Raw genomic sequence first — 27,945 nt, forward strand, 5'->3', positions numbered from 1 at the left:
TTTGCCAATGTAACACACGAAGTACCTGCTACATTAATCTCTGAAAAGTGGCAGGGGCGTTGCACAATCCAAAAGGTAACACATTAAACTCATAAAGACCACTACCCATTGAGAAGGCTGTCTTCTCCCTGTCTCTACGGTCCATTTCGACTTGCCAGTACCCACTTTTTAGAGCAAGGGTAGAAAACCACTTAGCCCCTGACAATGCATCTAAGCTATCATCTATCCTAGGCAATGGGAAGGCGTCTTTATTAGTAACGTCATTTAACCTACGATAGTCTATACAAAACCGCAAAGAGCCATCTTTCTTTTTCACTAGTACCACTGGGGAGGACCACGCACTCTTAGAAGGAGAAATGACGCCTTGCGTCAACATCTCATTCACTTCGGCCTGTGCTTCTACCCGTTTATGAAAGGGAAGTCTCCTAGGGAGCTGTCGGATTGGGGTTGCATCACCCGTATCAATCCCACTTCTGACACCAATTTCTGTAACACCCCTGTACCCCGGCCGAGCGGTAGCGTGGGAAATCAGGCAGCTGGAGGCCACCTGATGTCAGGGCAGGGGAAGGGGGGAGGGGAAGACTTATGCTAGCAGGGCTTGAACCAAAACCCCAAAAAAGAGAGAAGAATATAGTTAAAGAGAACTGGGTCTCAAATCAACAATTTAATAGCTTAATTAACTTTAAACATACACATAGTTGAAATAAATAACAAATACACTACATACCAGGGCGTGGGCAGCACGGCTCTTAAGAATCACGAGAGTGAATACCCGACACGTGGCGCCAACGGCAGACTAAACAAATACTGCCTAATGTGGTCCCGCCCCTTTAACTTCTGCAATACCTCCGGGAGAGCCCTAATTTGACCCTACCTCCGGAGTTTTTAACATGCAAAGAAGCCAACCAGGACGGGGAATTATTAGTTATACTATACAAAAGGAATGGCGCCCCGTAGTCAGCCTTCACTCCCGGACCCGCTCTCTAAAATAAATGAACCTTGCCTTTAAAATAATACTTTACGTTATTGCCGTGCTGCTCACCGCTGGTCTCCAGTTCTCTGCCCGAACTTCAACGAAATAAATTAAGTGTCCACAAAACAAAATACATAAGAAAAACAACGTCTTAATTAAACAAGGTTAAGAGAGCAAGTGACAGTAAAATAGATAACCGGTACACAGAACAACTCGCGTAATAAAAGAGCGAATGCCTGGAATGCTGGTGATGGCAGACGACGGGGAGAGCGAAAGAGACCTGCATAATAAAACAAAAGTAAATGGAATGGTGAATGAATGGACAACAAATCACAGGGTAAATTATTCAAACAAAACGGGAAAACATATTGTTAGTAGCCCTGGGCGTGTTCGAAATACGGGGTACACGCATCCCGAACAACCCAGGGCGTAACAGATGCCATGTTCTTGGAGTGATGTATTATATGAAATAACTCATATTGCAATTAATGATACATTTACTTACAGACACAGGATCCTGTTTAGTGAATTTTCTTTGAAGGATATCACCACTAGGGAGACGACATTTGATTTGGAACCCATTCTCAGGTTTCACTATGTTGGATGTTGCACGGTGGTGCATTTCTTTCACCTTCAAAATGAAGTTATGAAACAATACACAAATAAAATTGAAGACATGCTTATGACATCACTGAAACAGTGAACAAATAATGGCAACATAGCCTATTGTTTTTAAACAGTGTTTGGGCGGGAATACACAAATGCGCTCACTGGAAAGATGTTCCTTTGCATTTTGCTAGTTGTATTAGAGTCTATTAACAGTGCCCCGAGATATCCGGTGACCTCATTACATCACATGCATTGTCGCGTGAAATTCCAGTCCTGTATCATGCATGTGCTAATTCCTACGTGTGGGCCGTGCATAGCATAGTATTCTCACCGAAAGGTTTGGAGTATAGTACTACGTGGCTGCACATGACACATTTTCAATAAGATTTTTTTTTTACCAGTATCTTGTCAATAGAGGGGGAGGATCAGAGTACGGCTCAAGTGTAAATGCGTCCGGACCAATGAATAACTTTACCCCATGGAGAGATGATCGTCTGATAACATTAGGGGAGCTGATCCTGATTTACAGTAACAGCACCCTTTGCAGAGATGAGGATGATTTTCTTTATATGCATAAATCGGGCTAGCACCCCCTTTTATTTTAGTTATTTGACACCCCTTGATCACAGCTGTTACGAGTGGGAATAAATCACTGTTTCAGACATCTAATCCGAAGTGTTCCAACTCTTTCTGGGGCCATCAGCCCAGAAAACTGGTAGCAGAGCGAGGTTAATACATTCAAGATGTCTGATTCAGAAGAAACATCGAATATCGAGGCCGGATTGGCCGAAATACAGAGTGTTGATATAGATAGAGCGACCGTTAAGGAAGCTTGGGCGAAAGTTGACAAAGCTCAAATGACTGCTCAAACTTTGATGACTGCCTTATCCGAACAGTGCATCGAAATCAAGTATAATACAGCGGCAGATTGAAGTCATGGAGAAAGAATTTGGAGAAGCAAACAAAGCAGTGAGGCGGGTCGTATGCAACTATTCAGGGTTAACACTAGGCCAGACAGTGGCAATGCTGGTTTAGCGATAGGTGAATCGCGCCCCCTATTTTCAGGGGATTCCCCTAATAACGATCAGGACAGTGAAAACGATGAAATGGGTTCTTTTCGTGAGTAACCAGGCCTACCGAACAGGCATCGCATTCACTAGGCCGGGATTTATGGAAACAGTCGAAAAGAGTGACAATTCGTGTATTTAATTGTGAAATCAAAGTTTTCGAAAACTGAAAGGCTGCCTTCATGTCATGTATTGACAATGCCCCTGCTACACCAGATTATAAACTATTGCAATTAAGGCAGTATCTATCTGGGGAGGCCCTCAGATGTATTGAAAGCCTTAATCATTCAGCGGCGGCATATGAGGCTGCGAAGGAGAGGCTAGAGAGGAAGTATGGGGGTAAACGAAGGCAAATTGCACTGCAGTTTGAAGAGTTACATAACTTCTAACCTATAAGGTCAGGAAATTCCAAGGATGTTGATAAATTTGCAGATCTGCTGGACATTACTATTATCAATCTGAAAGTTTCAGGGCTTTATTCAGAGCTACATAGTAGATTGTTGTATATGGTCTTAGTGAAGAATAATACCCGAGGTGGCTAAGAGACAGTCAGCAACATAAGTCCATAGAGGTTTTGAAAAATTGGCTGATTAAAGAGGCAGAGTACCGAACAGTAGCCTATGAAGCCATTCGAGAGATTAATGAGCTCGTAGTTGGGGGTAATGAACAGAGGTCTGGTAGACATGCTCGAACATCAGGTCAGGGTCGGTCATGTAAACAGTATAGTGGTCCACATGGTGTTTGGACTTATGAAGAAGTTCAGTCTATGACACTAACTGAACGTTGCCAGTTGGCCAAACAGACAGGGTTATGCTTTAGGTGTTTAACAGATAACCATGGAGGGCAGAATTGTCCACGTAGCAGAGTTTGTGGTATCAATGGTTGTAAGATAACACACCATCGATTACTGCATGATAGACCCCCACAGTCTAGGGAGTACAATGTCGACAATAGTGTCAACAGGCCCCCACGGAGGGGGAGTGAAATGATCCAAAATCAATTAGGGTGGATGATCGTAGTAGTTTTGGTACACAGGCTGCTACAGTTATGTCAGGTGCAGAGTGTAAAGGAAAGTATGTTGTACTGCGAATGGTGCCAGTTATAGTCAAGAATGGCAAGAAACGCATTAAGGTTAATGCCCTTCTGAATGATGACAGTACTTCAACGTTGATTAATTCAGATGTTGCCGCTGAATTAGGTTTACATGGTAAGTCTGAAAAAAACAGAAGTTAGTGTTTTGAATGGTCAAATCGAAACCTTTCAGACCATACCAGTAGAGTTCGGACTACAGAGTTTAGATAGAAGTGTGGACATAATAGTTTCAGGTAAAACAACTGATAAAGTAACACGTGACATGTAAAATTTCCCAAGTTTGGGGAAAGGTCAAAGATTGATTTATTAATTGGAGTACATTTGATAGATTTGCACTGATCAATGAGAGATATCTGTGGCAAACCAGGGGAACCAATTGCTAGGCGTACTAGGTTGGGCTGGACTTGTATTGGTCAGCCAGGGATAGTGAGTTTGATGAGCAAACCAAACCTGTTTTGTGAGAACCTATTCTACTCACAATATTACATTGACAGATTAGAGGTGAACTGAAAAACTCGTCAGTTTGGCAGGTTAAGAGGTATGGCTTTACATTAACGTCAGAGGATACTGATGTAATGCTTTTTACGTGCAAAGAAAATGGACACGGACCAAAGGTCAACAGAACCAAAAACAATCCCAGTCTGTAAAACAACCTCCAGTAAAACAACCACCAAAAACCCAACTGAAACCCACAAACACATATGTCTCACTAACGTAGCGTTAAACGTGACGTGAAAAGGGACACCCAACAGAAGCAAACAGAAGCAAAACAAAAAACACTACAAACCGGCCCCAAAAAGCCAACTCCAAACCCAACTGAAAACCCACAAACAGAAATCTCTCACTCACCCACAAATGTATACAATGTAGTGTTGAACGTGACATGAAATGGACACGGACCCAAAGGCCAATAGAACCAAAACAATAAAGCTACACAAACCAGCCCCAAAAAGCCAACTCCAAACCACAAACAGAACCCCCCCAACCCATATTATGTTACGACCACACAACCCCCCCCCACACACACCTGAAAAATAACCCACTCCAACACTTCATCCGGGGTACGCTGTCCCGATGGTAGACAACAGGCCTGCGCATTACCTGCGAAGTTTTCCCAATATGGGTCTTTTCAAGCCCCTGGCAGTGTTCCCCCTTTTCTTACGAGGGAGCAGAGTTCTTAGCTCCTCGTCATTGATCGAGTGGACCTCCCTGTATCACCGATAACGGGCGAAGCTACCGGTAAACCAGTACAAGCGGCATCCTGCGCCGCATGCCACTCCGTTAGTACCATCTCCGCCGTTTTGTCCTGCTCTGCCTTAGTGGGCAGGCTGGCAGTCTCGGCAAGTTCGATCAGAGGAGAGGTCGGACACGAAAGGGGGAACAAAGCCTCCACCGGGGCGCTAGTGTCGGACACTGGGGCGATGACAGGAGCATCAGGTGGTACGGTGTCAGAGGCCGGGACGGGGACTGCTTCAAACACGCCCGTAGCCACTCTCGCGGCGTATGAGCGGTCTGGGCATAAACGGGCCAAATGGCCCGTTTTCCCACACGAGTTACACACGATATCCCCTTTACACTCGGCCAGGGTATGCCCAACCTGTAAACAGCGGCTACACCGCTTGTTCGGGCACAACCTGGCCTCATGCCCTTCCAGCCCACACCTCCAACAAGTGCGAGGCTGGCCCGGATATGCAGTGTGGGCCCTGTGCCCATTAGCCCACAAGGTAGAGGGGATATCGGACTTTAGTTCGATTCAAGGAATTCCGGCTCCTCGTAGCCGGTCACTTTCCCAAAACGCCCCAGTGTCCGCACAACAACCTGTTCAGACATGTCCAGAGGGAGATGGAGGACTGTCACCCACACCGAACTGTCATACGTTGTGACCTTCAGTCCCTCGACTCCCTACAACACATGGACGCCTCGGACGCGGGCAGCCTTGGAGGTAAAACGAACATCAAAACAATTCATACCCCGGAGAGGTTTACGCTGAAGCGCGTGAACCTCTCCAGGGACTTTTAAACCAACAGAACGCAAAACTGAAAAAAAAACTTGTCCGGGGACGACCTTAGCCTCCCCCGAAAAACTCAACAATACGATTTTGCTGTCACGCCGAGCCGCCATGACAGCTAGGGGTGTGGCAAAACGTTACGAGTTCTCTGGCGGTCCAAAGAGGATGTCTCTGCCTTACAGCCAAGTCCGCCACCAGCGGACTACAAATTGACTAAGAGAAGTATTTGAAGGAAATTAGCTACAATATTCGATCCCCTGGGCTTCATTTCACCATTCATAGTGAGGAGCAAAATAATTATCGAGGAGTTATGGGCTGCGGGTCTAGAGTGGGATGAACCAGTTGTCGGGGATTTGGCGGGGAAAGAGGATAGGTTGTTTAAATAAATCAGTGTTCTTAGAAATGTCAAGCTGCCCATGTGTCTGAGGCTTGATGAAGCAATGGAATTCGTGTCACTCCATTGCTTTGTGGATGCCTCCCAAGAAGTTTATGGTGGGGTGGTCTATGCCATCACAAAATATAATGTAAGATTATATAGGGTTTCGCGAGAGAGATGTACTGGAGTATCTTGATGCCGTATTTGATGCTTCTTCAGGAGACGTCTCGAACGGAAGATAGAAGAAAACAATGAGTTCTCAGAAAAACAAGTTGACAAGATAGGATTTGATTAGTGATTCGTCTTAATTTCTTCGCTGTCCGTTTTCTTCTCTAATTAAATAAAATTACACAACTCGAAGAAGTGACCAACCTCCGAAACCCATGCCGCCTTTTATAGATTACTCCACCGAAAATCCCACTGCGCGTAGTCAGAACGCAGCCAATAACCAGCCCATCCTGCATTAGCTAACGGTATAAAAATCAGTGGACAAAAGACTGATCTGCCCTGATTGGTTGGGAGTTTGGAAGTCCAGCCCTTTTTATGGAAACTTCCATACCACGTGAGAAGAGCCTTGTCGAATGTTACACAGACACATCGGATCTATTTTGGGAAAAGTCCCTGTAACATCATTCAATAAGATAGTTAAAACTTCTCGTGGGAAAACTCAATCCTCGACCTACATAAATATGTAAAGGGCTTGCTTGTACTGTCTCTCGATGGAGTGTTTCAGGAACATCAAAGAGGCAGTATTACTATTTCGTAACAATAAGAGTGTTCATATAGAGAGTAGATTCATCGCCTCAAAGACTATAGTGGCGCCATTATCAGCTACAAGTGTGCCACGGCTAGAGAACTAATGGCTGCAATATGGGGATTAATATTGGCGATCTCAATTGTCGGAGCATTGGAGTTGTCGATCCGAGATGTTACATTTTGGTCGGATAGCATGAATGTTCTCTGGTGGGTTTGTCGACAAAGTAGAAAGTTTAAACCGTTTGTAGCCAATCGTGTCGGTGAGATCCAGGGAATGACAGAGCCAAAACAGTAGAGATACGTTCCGACCAACCAAAACCCGGCTGAGGGATGAAAGCGTCCGACCTGGTAGATGGGGAATTCAAATTAGTAACATACGACATTCTAGTATATACTTTGTTTAATTCACTGATTGCTCGACGGGCATCAATGGAATTTGTGCAAGTGATTGTTTAGATTAATTTGCATAAAATGCAGGTAAAGGGTCGGTATGAATAGGCCGGGTAAGCAGGTGAGGGCGTCGTTTTCGTGTTTGGTATAATATACTTTGTGCAAGGGTGCTGGGTGCACCACAGCAGTCACGTGTTGCAGTTGGACACGATGTCCGTTGGGCGACGTTATAGCCCGCAGTACTTCGCTATTTTACTATAGTATATGTAGGGGCAACTTCAGTTCCCCGCTGATGAATTCGTGGTAATATATATCTTTTCAGATATCTTAAATAACGTACCGATACGTGTAAAAAGCCGGACACTGACCGAATTGCGGTTTTTGCCCCTGGTAACGAGGACCAAATAAAGCTTATACAAAAGACACACGCCATCCGAGTATTTACGTTGTCCAGTCGAATAGTTTTACCTTACCCGTGACAAAGATCCTGAGTTTCAATCCAAAGCTCGAAGACGAGGCTTTATTGAGGTGTGACGGGAGGTTGCGCAATTCTGACTTCTTATCTTATGATGCAAGCTACCCGATTATTTTGCAAAGGCAAAATTGGCTAACCAAACTTATCGTAAAACAGTTCCACGACGAGAGACACCATGTTTGGGGAACAAATCAGATTCTACCAGATCTATTTAGTAAATACTGTATAATCGCTGCCAGAGAGGAGATCCGAGACTGGGAAAGATCATGTTTCGGGTGTAAAAGACTTAGAACAAAGACTGCGTCGCAGATTATGGCACCGCTTGCGAGGATTAGGGTGAAGCTACCCTTGAGAACTCAATTAAAGACATATTTGTGTTTGTTTACCTGCCTATCCTCTCGCGCGGTTCATTTGGAGATGGCTTACGGACTCGACACAGATTCATTCCTTAATGCATTAAACAGGATGATTAATCGTCGTGGTGTTCCGGTAGAAATGATGTCCGACAATGGGATAAATTTCAAAGGTGCGGAAAAAGAACTCAGAGAGTTGTCGACAGGATGGACAAAGACAAAATAACAAGGTCAACAGCTAACCAAATGATAAAATTACATTATCTCCGCATTTTGGTGGTGTGCACGAGACAATGATTAAGGCAGCTAAGAAAGCCATTAAAAATGGGGTTTTATAAGGCAGATATTACAGATGAGGAATTTACTACAGTATTTCACTGGTGCAGAGGCACTGCTAAACTCCAGACCCTTGACTTATCAGTCGGGAGACTCACAAGATGACGTTCCTTTGACGCCAAACCATTTCTTACATGGGCAGGTCGGAGGACAGTTTGCAGTGGATGCAGTGGACGACGGCAGTTTCAGTCCAAGATAACGATGGCGGAGGGTCGAGGAGTTTTAAGTTTTGCGTTCTGTTGGTTTAAAGGTCCCTGGAGAGGTTGACGCGCTTCAGCGTAAACCTCTCCGGGGTATGAATTGTTTTGATGTACGATTCACCTCGGAGGCTGCCCGCGTCCGAGGCGTCCAGGTGTTGGGAGGGAGTTGAGAGACTGAAGGTCACACCGTATGACAGCTCAGCTCGATGTGGGTGACAGTCCTCCATCTCCCTCTGGACATGTCTGAACAGGTTGTTGTGCGGACACTTGTGTGGGGCGTTTCGGGAAAGTGACCGGCTACGAGGAGCCGGACTTCCTTGAATGTAAGGGTGTGAAGACAGGGACTAGTCGAGCTGAAGTCCGATATCCCCTCTACCTTGTGGGCTTATGGGCACAGGGCCCACATTGCATACCCAGGCCAGCCTCGCACTTGTTGGAGGTGTCGGCTGGAAGGGCATGAGGCCAGGTTGTGCCCGAACAAGCGGTGTAGCCGCTGTTTACAGGTTGGGCATACCCTGGCCGCGTGTAAAGGGGATTATTGTTTGCAACTCGTGTGGGAAAACGGGCCATCTCGCCCGCTTATGCCCAGACCGCTCATACGCCGCGAGAGTGGCTACGGGCGTGGTTCAAGCGGTCCCCGTCCCGGTCTCTGTATCACCTCATGCTCCTGTCATCGACCCAGTGTCCGACACTAGCGCCCCGCTCTTCCCTGATCGAACTTGCCGAGACTGCCCGCCTGCCCACTGATGCAGAGCAGGACAAAACGGCGGAGATGGTATTAGCGGAGTGGCATGCGGAGCAGGATGCCGCTTGTACTGGTTCACCGGTAGCTACGCCCGCTATCGGTGATACTAATCGGGCCCCGAGTCAACCGGCTCAAGATACATTTTAAGTGGCCCAGATTCGCCAATGGAGGACTGCACTACAGCTAAGGAGTCCTCCGATTGGTTTGATGAGACGAAACAGGCCACTGATCTCATTGACTCGAGCGGCCCTGCCAGCAGTCGCTTCCGCTATACCGGACACGATGGTCGCTGTAGTGGTTTGCTTCTGTTGGCCTTTGGGTCCGTGTCCTTTTCACGTCACGTTAAACGCTACGTTAGTGAGAGATTTGTGTTTGTGGGTTTCAGTTGGGTTTTTGGTCGTTGTTTTACAGGTGGTTGTTTGTGGTGGTTGTTTTACAGACTGAGATTTCTTTTGGTTCTGTTGACCTTTGGTCCGTGTCCGTTTTCTTTCCACGTAAAAAGCACACGGAGGAAATGGCGACTACCACAGAGGAATTTCAAAGTGGGAGATGTGGTTATAGTGTATAGCTCAGATACATTTAGAGGGAGCTGGCACGGATAGTGGAAGTTTTACCCGGTGTGGATGGGCATGTAAGGGTGGTGAGAGTCCAAGTAGGCAAAAAGATTCTTACAAGATTTATTTGAAGGTTATGCCCATTTTAGAAAGAGATTAGGTCTTGCAGAAGGATAGTTAGGTTTTGTCAGGTTATGTCAGTTTCTAGATTGTTTTCATGGACAGTCTGGTATTTGTGAAAGGAAACATTTTTATCCCATATCTTTCTATATCATTGTATACTTTTTTTTTATATATATCTTATCAGAACAATTGAGTATTTTGATAAAACTTATCAAGAAGGGGAGAAATGGAGAGATGAGAATGATTTTCTTTATATACATTAATCGGGCTGGCGCCCTTTTTTATTTTGAATCGTTATGTGTGTATGTTTTTAGATATTTCACACCTTGATCACAGCTGTTACGAAAGGGAATAAAATCAATGTTTCACACATCTAATCCGAAGTGTTCGAACTCTTTCTAGGGCCATCAGCACACCCTTATTGACCGAAACCACGGGCAACTAAAATTAATGATTTTACAAATGATTAGCAGAGTCAAGTCAAGTGCTTTACTGATTCCCTGCCAATATGTGAAGAAACTTAATTTCAAATTTTCCATCATTATAAATAAAACATCAATGTTTAATGAAGGTTAAGTTTTTCAAGAACTTGGAATGGAAATATGTAATTTTATAGCAATGATAGACACAGTAAGGGATATTGGGGTTTCAACGAGTTTTTAACAATATTTTATATCTTGCTAATGTCCCATTGTTTACCACTGAAAAATCTAATCAAACACATACCTGTGCAACGGACATAGTCATTTAAAGCGTTTTAACAATTGAACACATCATTCAATTGGTATGTACATTATTGAATTGCTTTTGACACTCCCCGTGCTTGCATGAAGGTGTGAATGTACTGTACTTTATGTATTAGTACTGCCAAACTGTGGGAATATCCTCACAAAATGAAACAACAATTACTGGCACTTGGGATAATCTAGCACTGTACTATCCCACAAAAAAGCAAGCCGCATCTGAAGACACAATCGGCCTGACAAGGTTCAATGACCTCGCATGCAGCCAACTGACACATACTTTTTATCGGACCCGTTCAATACCCACATATGTGGATAGATTTACTGCCATGGAAAGACTTTACATTTAGCAACAACAGCACATTGCTATGAATTCAAATTAAATGTCTAATGAGAATCATGAAATATAATTGAAACAAAATGCCTGTAAAACTCGCTGTTTGCGTGATATTATTATTTGTATTCTACTGTTACTTGGGTAAAATAAGCAGCTATATTTGCTAGCCAACAGTTGAAACGTTTCTTCAAAGAGCAGGCTAAACTCTTCAGCTGTCTGGATGCATGTGCACACCTGTTAATGTGTGACAGTTTATTTGTAACGACTCATTAAATGATACTATATGCAACATTTGTGTTCCAAATAATCTTTTACTATTGATTGGTAGTTTCTAACCACGTTATCTTGTTGATGATTTCCTTCTTTTCCAACAAAATGCATTGTACCTTGAAATAGTTTTGCAAATTAAGCTTAGAGCTGACCACTACCAAAGAGTGTACATACAGTGCTTAAAATAAATGAATCTAAATGTAAACATTCAAGAACCAAATGCGGTGAACTGTTGCACCATGGTGCCATGCTTTATGGCCCCTCTGTCTCTCCCCACCCCATCTTGTCCAGAAAATTTATTTTCAATGAACCACTGGTCCATAGGTTGTCAACCAATGAGCTTAAAGACACATTGCTAGTGCCTATATGTGACAAAAATATCTAAGCAAACAGTGCAGACGTATTTTCATGGCCATGGAGGATAGATTAAGAAATAAAAACCTGCTTTCTGTTTGCAGCAAGGGACCCATTAAATTCCTTATCCTGCTGGCACATCAAACAATCTGCACCATTGAGGGTCCTTCAACATATCCGACAAATGGTCTATGATGGAAAAGTAACAGTGTAATTAAAACATCATACACAACTCAACACACACTGCACACATATGTAGTCATTAGAATACTATGGAAAGTTTTGGTCATGTATATCAAGTACTACATACCGGAATAATATGGAATTTAATGGTCATTGCATGATAATTTTAAATATCATGGTATAAGTATTTGTCACTGTGTCATGTAAATAAGATTTGATAAAGTGATGATCATCTACGACATGGTTTCATGAATGAAACATGTTTCAAATTGAATCGGGGAACATCGGTTCCCACCACCACACCACAATCATGGAATTGTTAAACTTTATATTATGGAACCCTCACATGGTTAGAACTTGAAGCAAATACTACTGAATGTATGGCTGCTACAGATACTGGCAGAACATATAAACAATATCTGCTTCTATCTTTCATTTATGCTGGGCAGGCGCTTCGCATTGGCCCTTTGAATGTAAGGTCAAAGATGGAGACTGCCCCCACAGGAACTTTTTAGCTGGTATGGTGCATTCTCTTGGAAGATGTCCTGAAAATATTGTATCATTTAAATTTGTGTCATAGATGGTACAGATAGAAAACTTTACATGTTGCCGTTAGAAGAGGGAATTTTGTTTGTAGAAATAGCACACTACATGGTATTGGAAGAGGGGAAAAAAAAGAAATGCATCCAAATTTTACAACCTTTGCAAGGTACCTACTTTCTGTCCACATGAACTGAAAGGTGCAAACTAAAGAACCAAATGTGCAGCGGTTCATGCCTTTGAAAGGGTTTATTATTTGTGAAAGACCGTCACATGTTTAGTTGTAGATAGTATTTTGGTAAAGTTTAGAATTTCTTTTAATGAGCAAAGCAGTTCATTATGACAGAACCTTAAAGTGATATATCTTACGGTTATGTAATTTTCAACTTGGACGTTGTTATTACTTGCAGTCCTAAAATACTAAAGGTCTTATACAACACATGCATACAGAATACAAATTGCCAGATATGATTTTAAGAGGTTCAAGAAGATCTATCCACCACTGTTGAGTGTTGACCCCAACAATTGGCCTTAAAATAACCTTGGTTAATTTCCACCCACTCCCCATGGAATCCTGTGAACAAATCACAAAACATCCATTGACATGGGAGAAGCAGCATGTACTGGGCATGTTTTCAAAAAGTTACCTTTGAAATTACCTTTGAACTTAAATTTCCAGACAACTCATATATGAATTACTACTAAGCTATTGCTGTGACCAATTAAAAAAGATCAATTAATTTGAAGAAGAATATAAAACATTATTAAAGATATTGAAATATTTGTAACAGATGTTGCATATAACAACATGTAAAATACTTATTTGCCGATTGGAAATAGCTCCTTTGGTCAATGTCCAATATATTGTTATTCAGTTTAACTCTATTTAAATATGAGATGTTATTTACAGTACTTATTAAAAGGAAATGACCTGAGACCTGGTGAAAGCAGAATAAAAAAAATCATAGGAAATTTTTAACAAAGCCTTACAGTAAACAAAGTCATAGTTGCTAGGCTATGCCTTCCTAAATATGCATGACCTCCTAAATGACCAGCATGTGTAGGCTACCGACCAATATCACCATACCAACTTTGAAGAAATTCGAACTTATGGTTGCCAAGTGATTGCAATTTGAAGGTTTTAACTTCACCTTATGTACTAATTAATATTATATCGTTACCCACATGAAACTGTACACATATGTTGTCCAAGTTGCATAAAATTTGGAAAATTAAGTGCTTTCCATGAAGGTCTTGTCGTTGCTTTGGGATCCGACAAAGCAACAATCTTCATTGTATACGCCATTGCAGGGCGACCACGTTTAAGCCTCTTCGTGGTGTGCCGACGCGCTGATGGTCGGGGGTTCTCCCCGGTCCTGTGTGCATGAGACCTGGAAGTCAGTAAATGGATTAAAACTGTTAGACCAAAAAGATCACATACTATACTACTGTATCTGTTTCATGAAATACAAACACCCACAGATCCATGTTGCTCTGAAGTCACACATAGTTTGGTTTCTTTAAAGGTGTTGGTTTTGTGTAAATTGTGAGACATATTTTAGCTGTTACAATAAGTTTTCTAAGAGTTTTTAAGGCATTGTTACTTTTACCTGTAATCTGTATTTACTGTATATCTTCTTTGCATTCATTCTCTTGACTTGTTTACTTTACAATTGAGTTTTAAAAAGAAAGTCCACATGACCCCTTAGGGTACTTTATTGATGCAGGCTATACAAAATACAGCTATGGGATGCTCTCTAGTGTGTCCCTATCTTAAGTAATGTCTTTCTAGAACACACTGTTCAGTAGCATGCAAATTCGATTGCATTGGCCAATAAAGGTTAATAGTGCCATTTATTCCTCCTTTTCACTTTGCAAAGTTCTTGATCAGTGTGTATTCACCTCTATCAAGACTGGTATGACACCTAGTATGTGTGATCGTATTTTCTGCATGTTTACTTGAGGCTTTAATAGCCTTCTCGGGGGGGGGGGGGGAGCCTGCTGTAGCGTATAACTGTAAATAACCCTACATAAGTACATGCGCTAAGCCATGGAAGTATTAATACTCCCACGGCTAGGCCCTAACATTACTAATACTAGTACGGCCTACTACCTGTAGTACTGACTTGACTCCGGAGCTAGATAGGCCTACTAATTTACACGTGCTTACACTAATAATTAACAAAACTAAGAACAAAGGTTGGAGTAATCGAAAATGACCACTGCCTACCGTTCAACGAATGAAGACACGAAGCTGCTTCGATTGGGGCCTATATCATCAATCGCAGCGTTCATATTATCCTGGGCACGTCAAATTTCTGGTAACGCATCCATCTTATCGATAACGTGATCGTTCGAGTTGCACAAGTTTCGGTTTTTAAAGTGAAATCGCTAGCCCGCCACTGAAAACATTTATCGTGGATGTATGTACACAGCAAAAGCGGAAATGTACATTCGTCAGTATTCGAATTAATCCATGCATATATTGGATTTAATCCCCACATGTATTCGAATTAATGCGCGGATATACACTCTAGAAACAAAAGAGTGAAATTTTCACTCTCATCGCGGAGTGAATGTTTTTTCGCTCCTCTGGAGCGGAATTTCACTCCATTGGATGGCAGGAAGTTTCATATTTCCAAGCCGAAGTACTTAATATTCACTCTTAACCAAAGAGTGAGGAAATGAGCTAATCAAATGGAAAGGACGCTCACTCTTTCCATGGAGTGAATGATCAACCAATCAGTACGCGTTTTTTGTATGCATGAGGTTTATGCATTTACGCCATTTTCACTCGTTTTTATTCCAAAAAATGTCCTGTTCGCAGTTGCTAGAAGACGGGTTTTGGAGATGATGTAATTTAGTTGTTTGGAGGTAAGTTTATCAAGAAAATGTTGAAAGAATGTCAAATTTATTCCAACAAAGGATCAGCAGCTTGTTTCAACTGTCATTGAAAAAGTCTTGAAAATGTCCACAAATCCAGAATATGCTCAAACTGTGTTAAAGGCAGCACTAGATGTAAAATTTTACGCCCTTCGCCACCAGATATCTTCTCTATATCGACTCAATCTTGTGGCATTCACGACATCGAATGCAAACTTGAAGAGCAGGCCAAAGAGCTTAATGAGTGGAAGAAAATGTATAGCCGAATGGAGGAGTGCACGTCGACCCTGACTAAGCAAATGGATACTTTAGAACAATACTCGAGGAGGAACTGTGTCCGAGTTACCGGAGTCGAGGAAACCGGACAAGAAAACACAGACAAAATAATACTGGATATTGCTGCCAACCGCCTGGGAATTACTCTCAACAAAACCGACATTGATCGCTCTCATCGTATTGGACATCCAAGGAACACAACCTCATCTCGTGCAATCATTGTTTACCTCCTATCGTTCCAGAGGTATGTTTATAGGTGCAAGGAGGAAGCTAAAGGGGTCGAAGATTGTAATCACAGATGATCTCACTAGAAGAACCAAGATCTCCCGTACAAGGCACGGAACCACCATGGAGTAAGGACGGCCTGGTCACACGATGGTAACCAAAGTTGACGAAACGGAACAGACAATGATCATATAAGCCAATTACTTTCACAGTGCCCATTTCACATTGTAGCTATAGCTGAAACGTGGTTAGAGCCTAATACACCAGTACAAATGTTGTCCATTCCTAATCGTGATAGACCTAACAAAAGAGGTGGTGGTATTGGATTTTATATTGCAAGCCATATTACTTATAGGATTCGGGATGACGTAATGCACAATTGTAATAATTTTGAATCAATGTTTGTTGAAAAAATCTCAAATAAGAGTAAAAATACTATTGTTGGTGAAGTTTATCGTCCCCCAGCAAACTGAATACCGACTTTTATCGAGGACCTATCTTCTTTATTAGATACTATCAAAGTTTAAATCAACCTACTAACTCTGGCAATAACCATTCCGTATTTTATAAAAGGAAAATTATACCTACAAGTTTGTTTAGCCTTGTTGCGTAACTTCATTGTCTAGATTGGGAATGACATATGTTATGATGGTTTTATCAATACATTATTACCTATTTATTTCTAATAAGCACTGCCCTATACAAAAAGTTACTTCTAAGAATAGACGAGTTTCATCAGCGTGGTTAACAAGAGGTGTTTTGAAATTTATTCGACATACTCCTGGAAATAAAATAAAATATTCAGTCTACAGAAATGAAATAACCAGTGTCTCAAAGATTAATCACAATGGAAGCGTTTTGACTAATGCGAATGATATTGCAAACGCATTTAACGATTTCTTTACACTCATTGGCCCTTCACTGGCTTAGAAAATTCCTACTTCTAATGCGCTGTTTAATGATTTCCTAAGAGGCTCTTGCACAAATTCTGTATTTTTGTCTCCGGCTAATCCTTCAGAAATTAAGCAATATTATCAGTAAACTTAAAAGGAATTGTGCATCTGGGGTTGATGGTATCAGTGCACATTGTACAATCTATTTCACATGTTATTGGCCGGCCATTATATCATATTTTTAATATTTCACTATCAACTGGTATATTTCCAAATTCTGCCAAACTTGCTAGAGTAACAGCTAAAACCTGAGGAATTGTCAAATTCAGTACTCACTTGTCTATCTAAAATAAGTGAGAAACTTATTTACTCCAGAACTATAACTAAATCAGTATGGTTTTCGTCCAAATCGTTCAACTAGCATGGCTGGCCTTGATGTTATTGATTTTTATTACTACTGGTTTTAATTTTAAGCAGTCTACCCTTGATCTCCCTAATTGTTGAAGTATTTAATTTTGTCTTTTATAGCATATTATTTAACAATAATGATTTGAATGCATATTGCTATTGCTATTGCAGATTGGTTTTGTGCTAATAAGTTGTCTCTTCATGTCAAGAAAATTAACTGTTTTTCACACTTACCATGCCACTAAACCCAAACTAAAACTTATCTTGAACAATACAATAATATGTGAAACAAAAACGTTCAATTCCTTGGAGTTCAACTTGACCCACTCTTAAGCTGGAAAACTCATATTAATTATATTTGTACTAAAGTGTCTAAGACGATTGGCATTCTTTATAAATTAGGCTTCAGGCTCCACATCAGGTATTAATATCCCTTTAGTATACATTGGTTTATCCTCATCTTTCGTATTGTAATATTCTCTGGGGCAATGCGCATACTGTTCACCTGAATATATTATTTGTGCTCCAAAAGAAGTTGATACGACTGATTAGCAAATCAGATTATCTAAGTCATACTACTCCTATATTGAAGAATGTAACTTTTTTTAACAGTTTTTGACATATAAACTCCAGCTTGGAATCTTTGTTTTCAAATATCTTCACGAATTACTTCCACCTCCGTTTAATTTTTTTTGTTTTTAAATTCAAATAATCCACTCCATAGTCATAACTGCCATTCATTTTGATTACCCACTATTAGTTTTAAATACTAAATCTGTAAGATTAACTGGTGCCACATTTTGGAATACTTTCGAACCCAAACTGAAAAAAATGACCAACCTTACCAATATTCATAAAGCAACTGAAGCTATATTTGTTAAACAATGATTTCTGATATATACGTTAAAGTTATCACATATAATAATGCTATTTGTGCTTCCCGTTTGGGAATTGGGGGAGGGGGGGGGGGGGTAGTTAGCGTATTGTATTTAAATTTATGGTGAATCTCCACGTTATTAGTGTACAAGCGTAGCTTTTTCAGATTTTCCATGCTTTTTTCTTTCTTTGACATTGGTATTTTGTAAATGTAATTGTAAAAAAGAAAAAAAGTGAAATAAACGAAACGAACGAAGAGTAACAATGTCGCCGTGGCCGCAGGTCTCTTTGCCTACATTCGATAGGCTTGCTCTTAAACATTACGCTTAACAGTGTATTTTAACGGAAACCGTTAAAGTAAGGTTGGACACTATGCACATAAGAACATATTTATAACCTAGTTGTTTGGAGGTCTATGCCTAATGAGTAATGCAAGGCCTACTAGTAGTACTTAAATTAGGCCTATGACAAAATAGTACGAGTAGTGTGCCATAAGTTAATGCAGCAAAGGCCCAGGAATTGTGTTTCTCTTTATGAAAATTTGTATTTATATATTTTTTATTTTACATATTAGGATGTATTTTGTCACATTGACACAGATAATCAGCAAAAGAGTGACTGGTACTTACCAGGTTGTTTTTGGATACATACTTTTGTGACAGGTGGGAAATTCGGCATAATTGTAAATTTCCTGTACTGCATGCTGTGGTCACAATCTTCAACAGGGTCTTCATTGAATTTTAACATGGGAAAGTTGTTAGCACAGAAATTTTGTACTCAAGCTTTTCCAATGGGTAAAAATGTTAAGCACAGCTTCAATGAATTATGAAAGTTATTTAACTAGCTGTGGTCTTACTTAAGAAAACGTCAAGATCATCCTGGCCTGTAGTAGGTCTGTATGAAAAATCTACTGAATGTGTGCAAACCAAAGTCAAAAGAAGTTCCCAATCTTTAACAGATTTTGATGAACGTTTTGCTGGTACTACATCTGATGGCTTATGTATTTTAAAACAGTTTATTTATGTTTGTGTTTACACAACCATATGCCCCTTTAGTTTCTAAAGAGTTAAATAGATACAAGCTCATATATGCACAGTGTATCCCTTTTCACATATTCGAAGATGTCTAACGGACATTTTCTTGTTAACCCTGACAACTAATTATCACTGTTACATATATCAGACATACATGTACATTGATCATTAGTTGTCAGTACATAGATCAACTTTTTATACATGTACCTGGCATCATTCTGTTAAGTTTTTACACTTTTATGTACATCTACCTCGGATGTCTACGTGACACCTTTTCAAACATGCCAAAAATATTCAATTCTAATCTACTTCAAATGTCTCCTAGATGTGTTTGTGTTATGTGTAAGAAATATTGTCCATCACAATGTACTGCTTTAGTTACATGTCAGGCTGTCATATAGCTGTAATATAGAAAAATAGTATAGGCTTATATATGTTAAGTGTGAATGTAGAGCTCCATATCGATGTTTGTCTGTATTGAATAATACCTGTCAGAATTGTGTATTTCTATGCATATGAGCAAGTGAAAAAAAATATGTATAAACTTTTCATTATTTAAGTTTTCTTTACAAGGAATAACCAATTCGAGATGTGGGATAATATCTTACTTCAGTCTACAAGCAAAGCCTTTTATAATTATGCATGTAAATATATACATCACATAGATATATATCATTTCAGTATAGGGTGATTCCATATAACAATTTTCGAGTTGTAACTCTTTAAAGAAACTAAAAAGTAATGATTTAACACCATGAAATAAAATAAGCATATTCGAAAATTTAAAGAACTGCATTTCTTCACAATTAGCCGATTTTTCCCACTTTCAAATTCCACAGTTTGTCGCCTTCTTGGCATTTTGTTGACATTTGAGGTTTGATTTCTGAACCTACTACCTTACTATTTCATATACTTATAAAATAAGATAGGAGGCTCGATAAAAATGCATTGTCTTGTGGAGTTATACACTGGTATTGAAAGGTATACACTGGTATAACTTTTTGGTTATGGTTACCCCAATGGCAAAGGTACTTCTAAGTACTGCAATTTGATACCATGGAGGCTTATATTATATTTTTCTTTCACTTGACCTATTTTTATGCTGAATAAAAGGATGATGGGATGGATGTATCCACAGCAACAATCTTTGTGAATTGATTATTGTGCAGTACAGTACCAAATCCAGTTATTTAATCAATTTATTTTGCTCTGCATTGCACAAGTACACATGAATATGGCATATGTTTGCTTTAAGTGTCTAGAGCCTATTGGTCTTACAACACGTCAGTTAGCTTAACATTTACGGGAAAGTCTTACACTGGGTAGCCCTGAGCAACTTGTTGGCTTCCAGGAAGGATGTATGAAAACATATCATATATTTAATTCTTTCTTGAGCCACAAATCGTTGTCATCTTTCATGTGGAAATAACATTCATATCCCTGATATGGAAGAAGGCATGGATTATGAACTTCATTTAGAAGCAGCTGGTGACATTGATCAGGTTCAATATCTTGAAGCTGAACATAATTATTTGGAAGAACTAAATGCTGCGGAGCTGAAGAAAAAAACAGCAAAATGTAATCTCCATATGAGAGGAATTTCTTCTGCCCGTACTAGTGCTGTAACCGATATGGTTCATCGTAGCTCCATGCTCTTTCAGGATGTTGTTGGGTCCCTGGAGGAAAATGTCACAGCCTTTTGGGGGGAAAACAACGATAAACAATCGATATGCAGTCTGATAGTGTTCATGAATTAATGACCAGGTTTCAGTGTTTATCTAACCTTGCAGAGTGTTTTGACTTGCGATACTTTACGTTTAGTCAATACTGAAACCTCAGAAGGCAATACAAGATATAGCGGATGTGTTGATAGTGAGCAATATTTATTGCATCTCTTGTTTAAAGAACATCCAAAAGCCCTTCGTATCCAATTGTACTATGATGATGTGGAGCTAGCAAACCCACTTGGCAGCAAGAATACTATTCATAAAGTGGGATTATTTTTCTTTTGTATTGGTTGGCCTGAACAAGATATCACAAAGGCAACAAAAACACAGCTGGTTTCAGCACTTATCTTTCCAATAGCCACTGATGGATGTGAAACCTGGACATTTGAAATGTGGTCTTGGCGTAGGATGCTCCGCATATCCTGGATCATGAAGAGAACTAATGATAGTGTTCTGCAGGAGGTCCAGCCCAAAAAATCTCTTTTGTGCATCATCCAGAGCCAAATGTTACGCTACGAAGGAGACTGTATTGAGAAAGTCATCATGCAAGGTCGAGCTGAAGGGAACAGAAAACCTGGTAGACCCAGGACCAGATGGTTTGACGAAATAAAGTCTGAGGTCGGATCGAGTTCTTTTCAAGATCTTTATTCTCTTGCCAAGGATCGTCAAAAATGGCGTGCCATTGTTGACGTCACGAGCTGTCAGTCATGAAGGGATCGAACCAACCAACCATTGATAATTTGCCCAGAAAGTACAATTCTTCTCTGGACACTGTTGATCATTTAGTAGTTTGCCATGCAATTGATGTAAAAAAATATGGCTGTGGTCCTTTTCTGAAGCCATTTTTTTTATGAAATTGCCCAACTAGAAAGTGATTCTGGTTTGAACTGTAATTGTCCCAAGGTCCTACCACAATACATGGTACTCCTGTTTCTGTTGTTGGTGACACATTGGCTTTACATGGCATGTTTGGTTCGTTAAGCCCATCTGCTGACAAGACCAGTTTAATTTGAGACAGATTGAAACCCATGATTCACATGTGCAACAAGTACGACGTACGCACAATGGCAATTCTACCACTGGTGTAAAAACAGCATGCATATTAAATAAGTTAAGATTCTTCCATACTACTACCAACTACAACTTTGACATAATGCACGATTTATTGGAAGGAATCTGTCCATATGAGGTGAAATTGCTGTTGCACTATTGTATCTGTGCTTTTTACGTGACCCGCCATGCAGGATACAAAACGTCACGGCCAAACGGCACTACCGAACCATCCCATTCTGACAAACGAAACTCAGGTCCAGCGAGCCAAAAAAACATACGCCCGCCGACCTGCAGAGACAAAACGCCCAACCCCCCCCCCCCACTCAAACATTCAAAAACCTACAAAAGGACGACCCGCACGCAGCGAAACGAAAAACCCCTCCCCAGCACACCAGCGTCCAAAAAAGGCAGCCTCAGATAAACGGCGAAAATCGCCTTCAATTTTAAGGCGAATGTCACACTTCACCGCCTCCAGGACTGCCTGCCAACTGGCAAATTTCCCCCTAAAAACCACATCACATCTATTCCGCCAAACATGTTTTTTTACAATAGAGCGAACAAAAATGATGCGGTGCAACACAGCTACCGAACAAACTGGAGGGTCTACCCCATATAAAATAAAGCCCTGCCCTACCGACCATGAACGGTCTCCCGTAACACGGTCGGTCCAGGTCTGGAACCACTCCCATAAGTTTACTACAAAGCAACAATGCCAAAAAAACATGAGCAGTACTCTCTAAGCTGTCACAGCCGGTCCTAGGGCACAGTCCATCACCCAATCGCCAATGATATTTTTTTAGGTTGGTCACCAAGGCACCGTGTGCAACTCTCCATGCGAGATCACGGTGCCTGCAACCATTCAGCCTTGAATGCACCGAACGCCATACTTCGGCAGAATGACGTCCCTGGACAAAAGTTATCCCGCAACGAACTGTGAACGAGGGCCGGCTGTGACAGGTCAACAGGGGGCAACTCAATCAGAGCGGAGCAGATGACACGCACCACCCTGTTTGGAGTACTACTATGCGGTTCTCTGTTGCTAAACAGCGCCGGAACCCATCGACGCAGGTGCAAACCGCCCCAAAAACGTACAAAATATGAACAAGGCAACCCTTGGTCAGTTACCGCTACAAACAACTGCTTAAATAACAAAAAGGTCAATTTACTTCCCAGATGAACCACCTCTAACCCACTCTTCTCCAGTTTTTGGTACATTACCGCCCTTTTGACAAGCTCTGTACCACCCGACCAAATAAATGAAAATATCGCTCTCTCCAACCGCACCAGGACGCGACGCGGAATTGGATACACCGCGCCCGGGTACCACAAGATGGGCGAAACAAAACGATTAATTACGGTGACTTTCCCTAGGATCGAAAGCCAGCGGGTGCCAAAGGCTTCGAGCCTGCGCTCAAATACCTCAGCCCTCTCGTTCCAGGTGACGTCACAAGGTGCATCGCAGCCGAACCATATACCATTAATGTTGATATTCTGATCCGACCACGATGCACCGAACGGTAAGTCTCTGTATCTCCAGCTACCAAGGCGAAGGCCCTTTGTCTTTTCCGGATTCAACTTCGCCCCGGTAGCTCTCTCAAAGATAGATAAATCCTGCGAGAGGGCACGAAAGGAGCCCAGACTCGAAACAACACATGTCACGTAATCTGCATATTGAACGCACTTCACTTTGGCACCCCCTGGCACAACGAATGGAACAAGTTTGGAGTCCCTTTCCAAAAGACGAGAGAGGGACTCGCTAAACAAAACATAAAGTAATGGAGACAGAGGGCACCCCTGGCGTACCCCCCTCTCTACGTTAAAAACCTCCGAACAAAACCCATTTACGATAACGGAACTGAAGCTTTCTTCATAGAAAACAGAAATCCATTTACGAAAAACCGGGTGCAACTGAAACGTCTCCAATACATTCATTAAAAAACCGCGATCCACCATGTCAAAAGCCTTCTGCTGGTCCAGAGACACCAATGCACATGGCAGATCACGCTCAATAACAAAGTCGATCAAGTCGCGCATCAACCACAAGTTCTGCTGGATGCAATGACCCTTCACTGCACAAGTCTGGAGATCACCAACAAGATGCGGCATAGCCAGTGCAAGGCGATTGCACAAAGCCTTAGCCAGCAACTTGTTGTCCACATTTAACAAGGTGATCGGACGCTTGTTATGGGGATCCAAGGGGTCCCCAGACTTTGGCAGCAAAGTAATCATGCCCAGACGTTGACTTTGGTTTAAAAGTCCGTTTTGGAAGGCGTCTTCGAAGACGGCTCTGATGTCGGGTCCTATTATTGCCCAGAAGGTTCGGTAGAACTCCCTCGGAAGCCCGTCCGAACCCGGGGACTTGCCATTCTTCATCTTCGAAAGCGCCTTCCAAAGCTCAACAGTGGTTATTCCGCCCCCCCCCCCAAAATATCATTGACATCGTGGGGAACGGTTTTGAGATTCCCTCAATAAATCAGACTGTGCCGACAAGTCAACATTGCCACGCGTAAACAAACTCGAATAATACTCTTTATATACGCGGACAATGCCGTGAGGGTCACTGACCACGCTCCCATCGGTAGCGCGCACAGACGGGACGCGTCTGTCACCCGCCGATGAGCTAACGGACTGGTAAAACCTCAGTGAAGGGCGCTCCTCGGCTTCCACCGCTTCGACACGGGCCCTGACGCGGGCACCGTGGTACTTTTCATCGAGATAAGTCTGCAAAGCGATGACTGCCGAAGGGTCGCCAAACTTGACCTCCGCGCACAGCTTCGAGAATTTTTCTCTTCGACGCCGTGCGCGGGTCACGCAATACTGAATTGCGTAGCGTTTGATGCGCAACTTGACATCATCCCACCACTGGGATGTAGAAGCAAAGGCCGGCTTTAATGTTTGCCATCCTTTGTACCTGGTCTCGAAACCCTTGCGGAACTCTGCCTCGCCAAGAATCCGACAGTTAAGCTTCCATAGGCCCCGCCCGATCGGGAAAATGGAAGGCAAAACAAAACGTGCTACCACAGTGTCATGGTCAGAGAGCGGACAGCTGAGCGTCTCGCAACCCGAAAATTTAAAACTTACGGGCGCATACACTCGGTCTATTCTGGAGGCATCTTCTCCGTTAGGCCTCACCCACGTATACACCGTACTACACGGGTGCATATGCCTCCAGACATCGGCTAAAAGGTGTGCCGAAGTGAATCTGTCCAATTCTGTGATCCCAGCGTCGGGACTAGCAGACACAGAAGCCCCGAGTCTGTCAAGACCCGAGTCTGGGACACAGTTAAAGTCTCCGACCATGACACATGGAGCACTACCAGGAACAAAGGAAGACAGTGTGTTAAAAAAATCTCGTCTAGCAGAAGGCCGATTGGGAGCATACACATTGCAAAGGGAGATGTTACCCTGTGGATACTTGAAAAGAATGCAAACCAATCGGCCCTCGTGATCCGTCTCCACCCTAGTGGCACAACCCGCCTGACGAGGTGACAGGAGGATGACAGTGCCACAGGATGAAGACGAACCAAACCAAGCATGCAGCCCACCACCCCACTCATAAGCCCATAGAGGGACATCTTCTTCCAAAATACGTGTTTCTTGCAGGCAAACGCAGTCGACTTCAATTTAAATACAATATTGGAAAATGCGACTGCGCTTGCGATGATCGCTCATGCCATTGACGTTGAAGGTGGCAACTGAAAATGTATGGGCCATGAGAGGGCAATGGGGCAAAACTACGCCGACGACGATTCTGTAAGCTTCAAGCGCGCTCTAGACGACGTCGTCGGAGTCGTCACTTCAGGCCGACCTTTTCAGTGAGGGTTCCCCCATCTCGTCGTACCAGCTCGTCCCAGTGGCACGTTTCGGCTCGACGATCACCGAGCCTCCGGAGTCGCTGTCAGACATAGCCTCCGGAGACCCGACAACCGAGTCGTCGTCAGACAGAGTCTCCGGATCTGGCGATACCGGCGGCGGACTGGGGACGGAACTGGACGGGTTGATGGGGGAAGCTGGTGGAGACCCCGTGTCCGCTTCGCTGTGTGGTGGAGACGGTGCGGGCACGGGGTTGATGGGGGAAGCTGGTGGAGACTTTCTCGGTGCGGGCACGGGGTTAGGGTCTGCAACTACGGGGGAGGGTGAAGGAGGTGCGGAGAGTGAATCCTCACCCGGTTCCCCCTCCTTGCGTGGAGCTTCCTCCGGGGCAGTAGGTGCGCCAGAACTTGGCGCCTTTGCTTTACCCCCCACTCTTTGTCATAAAGACATAAGAGGAGGGACAAGCGCGAAAGACATGTCCCTCCTTCCCACAGAGTGAGCACACGACTTCGCTTGGGCAAGCAGAGGTATCATGCCCAAGACGAAGGCAGCGCCCACACTTTTTATTTGGGCAGCCCTTGGCTTCGTGCCCGGTCTCCCCACACCTGAAGTAGGTACGGGGCTGACCGGGGTATCGCACGTGAGCTTTATGCCCGGCAATAAAAAGGAAGGAGGGAATGCCCTGCTTGAGGTCGATCCGAACCTGTCGGTGCCCGTTCAACACCCCAGGGGCCTGTGCGTAGGAGCACATTTTGACAGCCTCAAACCGACCTAAAACAGTTGCGACAAGTTCCTGACGCACCTCTAATCCTACGTGGATGACAGTTACCCATACGGAACGTTCGTATGGAGTAACTGTCAAACCTTCAACCCCACTCAGCAACGTGACACCCTTCTGCCGGGTCACGTCACTGGTAAAACGTAGATCATACGTATTACGACCCTGGAGAGCTTGTAAAGCATGAACCTCTCCAGGCACAACAACACCCTTACTCTTTAAAATACTAAAAACTTGCACCGGTGGAACCGCTTGTTCACCGGTGAAGGTCAACTGTATCTGTGTTCAAGGGGTCATGTCTCTTGATGAATTTAATCACAGGTGGAAGTTTTTCTCTTACCAGTACATTGATAGGAAAATAAGCCATATAAGCTTTCTCGACATGTTCTTACTAATCTTCATGATTACAAACTCCGACAACATGCATGACAAATGTGGTGCTTAATTCGAATGCTGTGGCTCCTGATTGGAGACAAAGTACCAGTAGGAAATCCACATTATAAACTGTTGCTTCTACTGTTTAGGTGTATGGATCTCATTTTCTCCCATTCTGTGTTAAAATCAGAAGTTCTGTATTTAAAACATCTCATAGTTCACCATCATGATCATTTCAAGTACCTGTACCCTAACTACAGACTTATTAATAAACACACATCACATGATTCACTATCCCACTTGTATTGAGCTCTCTGGTCCTCTTTCTACATTTTCCTGTTTTAAATATGAAGCAAAGAATAACTTGAGCAAAACTATCGGGCACATGAACCGCAACTTCAGAAACATGTCAAAATCTCTTGCGACTAAACACGAAATACACCATGCAAGTGACTACTCAACAATTACCAAGAAACAATTTGAGTCCTTAACTGGGGATGTGGTATCTGTGCAAGCATTAGCAGCTCATAGAGTTATCAGTGACTTCGTTGGGATTGATGTTAATGAAGTATTCACTGCAAAAACAGTTAAGCTGTTTGGTACTTCATATTGGGCAAATCTGCTTGTTCTTGTAAAATGGGATGTCACTACGAATGAGCCTTGTTTTGCATTGATTAAACATATCATTGTGATGGGACAGCAACAAGTATATTTTTCCCGACTTTGGGAGGAGAACAATATTTCCAACCTGCTGTGTTTGGGTCATGTAATTCAACTGGAAAGCGGTAACGAACACATCTTTCAAGTCCCCACCGAGAACCTCCCAGAAGGTCCTATAGAACTCTGCAGGGAGGCCATTGGGACGGGGGGGGGGGGCTTTCCCTCCTTCATCGCTGCTACCTCTGTCCAGAGCTCACCAATGGAGAGATTCGAACCCAAGCTATCGTTTTTACTATGAGGGGGGGGGGCGTTGTTATACCACATAACAATTCTTCCTGGAGATCCTCGCTAACAGCAGCCATGGAGTACAGGTTCGAAAGAACGACCCAAATACCCCTAGGACTGCCTGCGGGCTCTCCACGACGACCCCACCAGTATGACGCACTGCCCTTATTCTGCG

This window comes from Apostichopus japonicus, chromosome 17, assembly GCF_037975245.1.
Source record: "Apostichopus japonicus isolate 1M-3 chromosome 17, ASM3797524v1, whole genome shotgun sequence".
NCBI lineage: Eukaryota > Metazoa > Echinodermata > Holothuroidea > Aspidochirotida > Stichopodidae > Apostichopus > Apostichopus japonicus.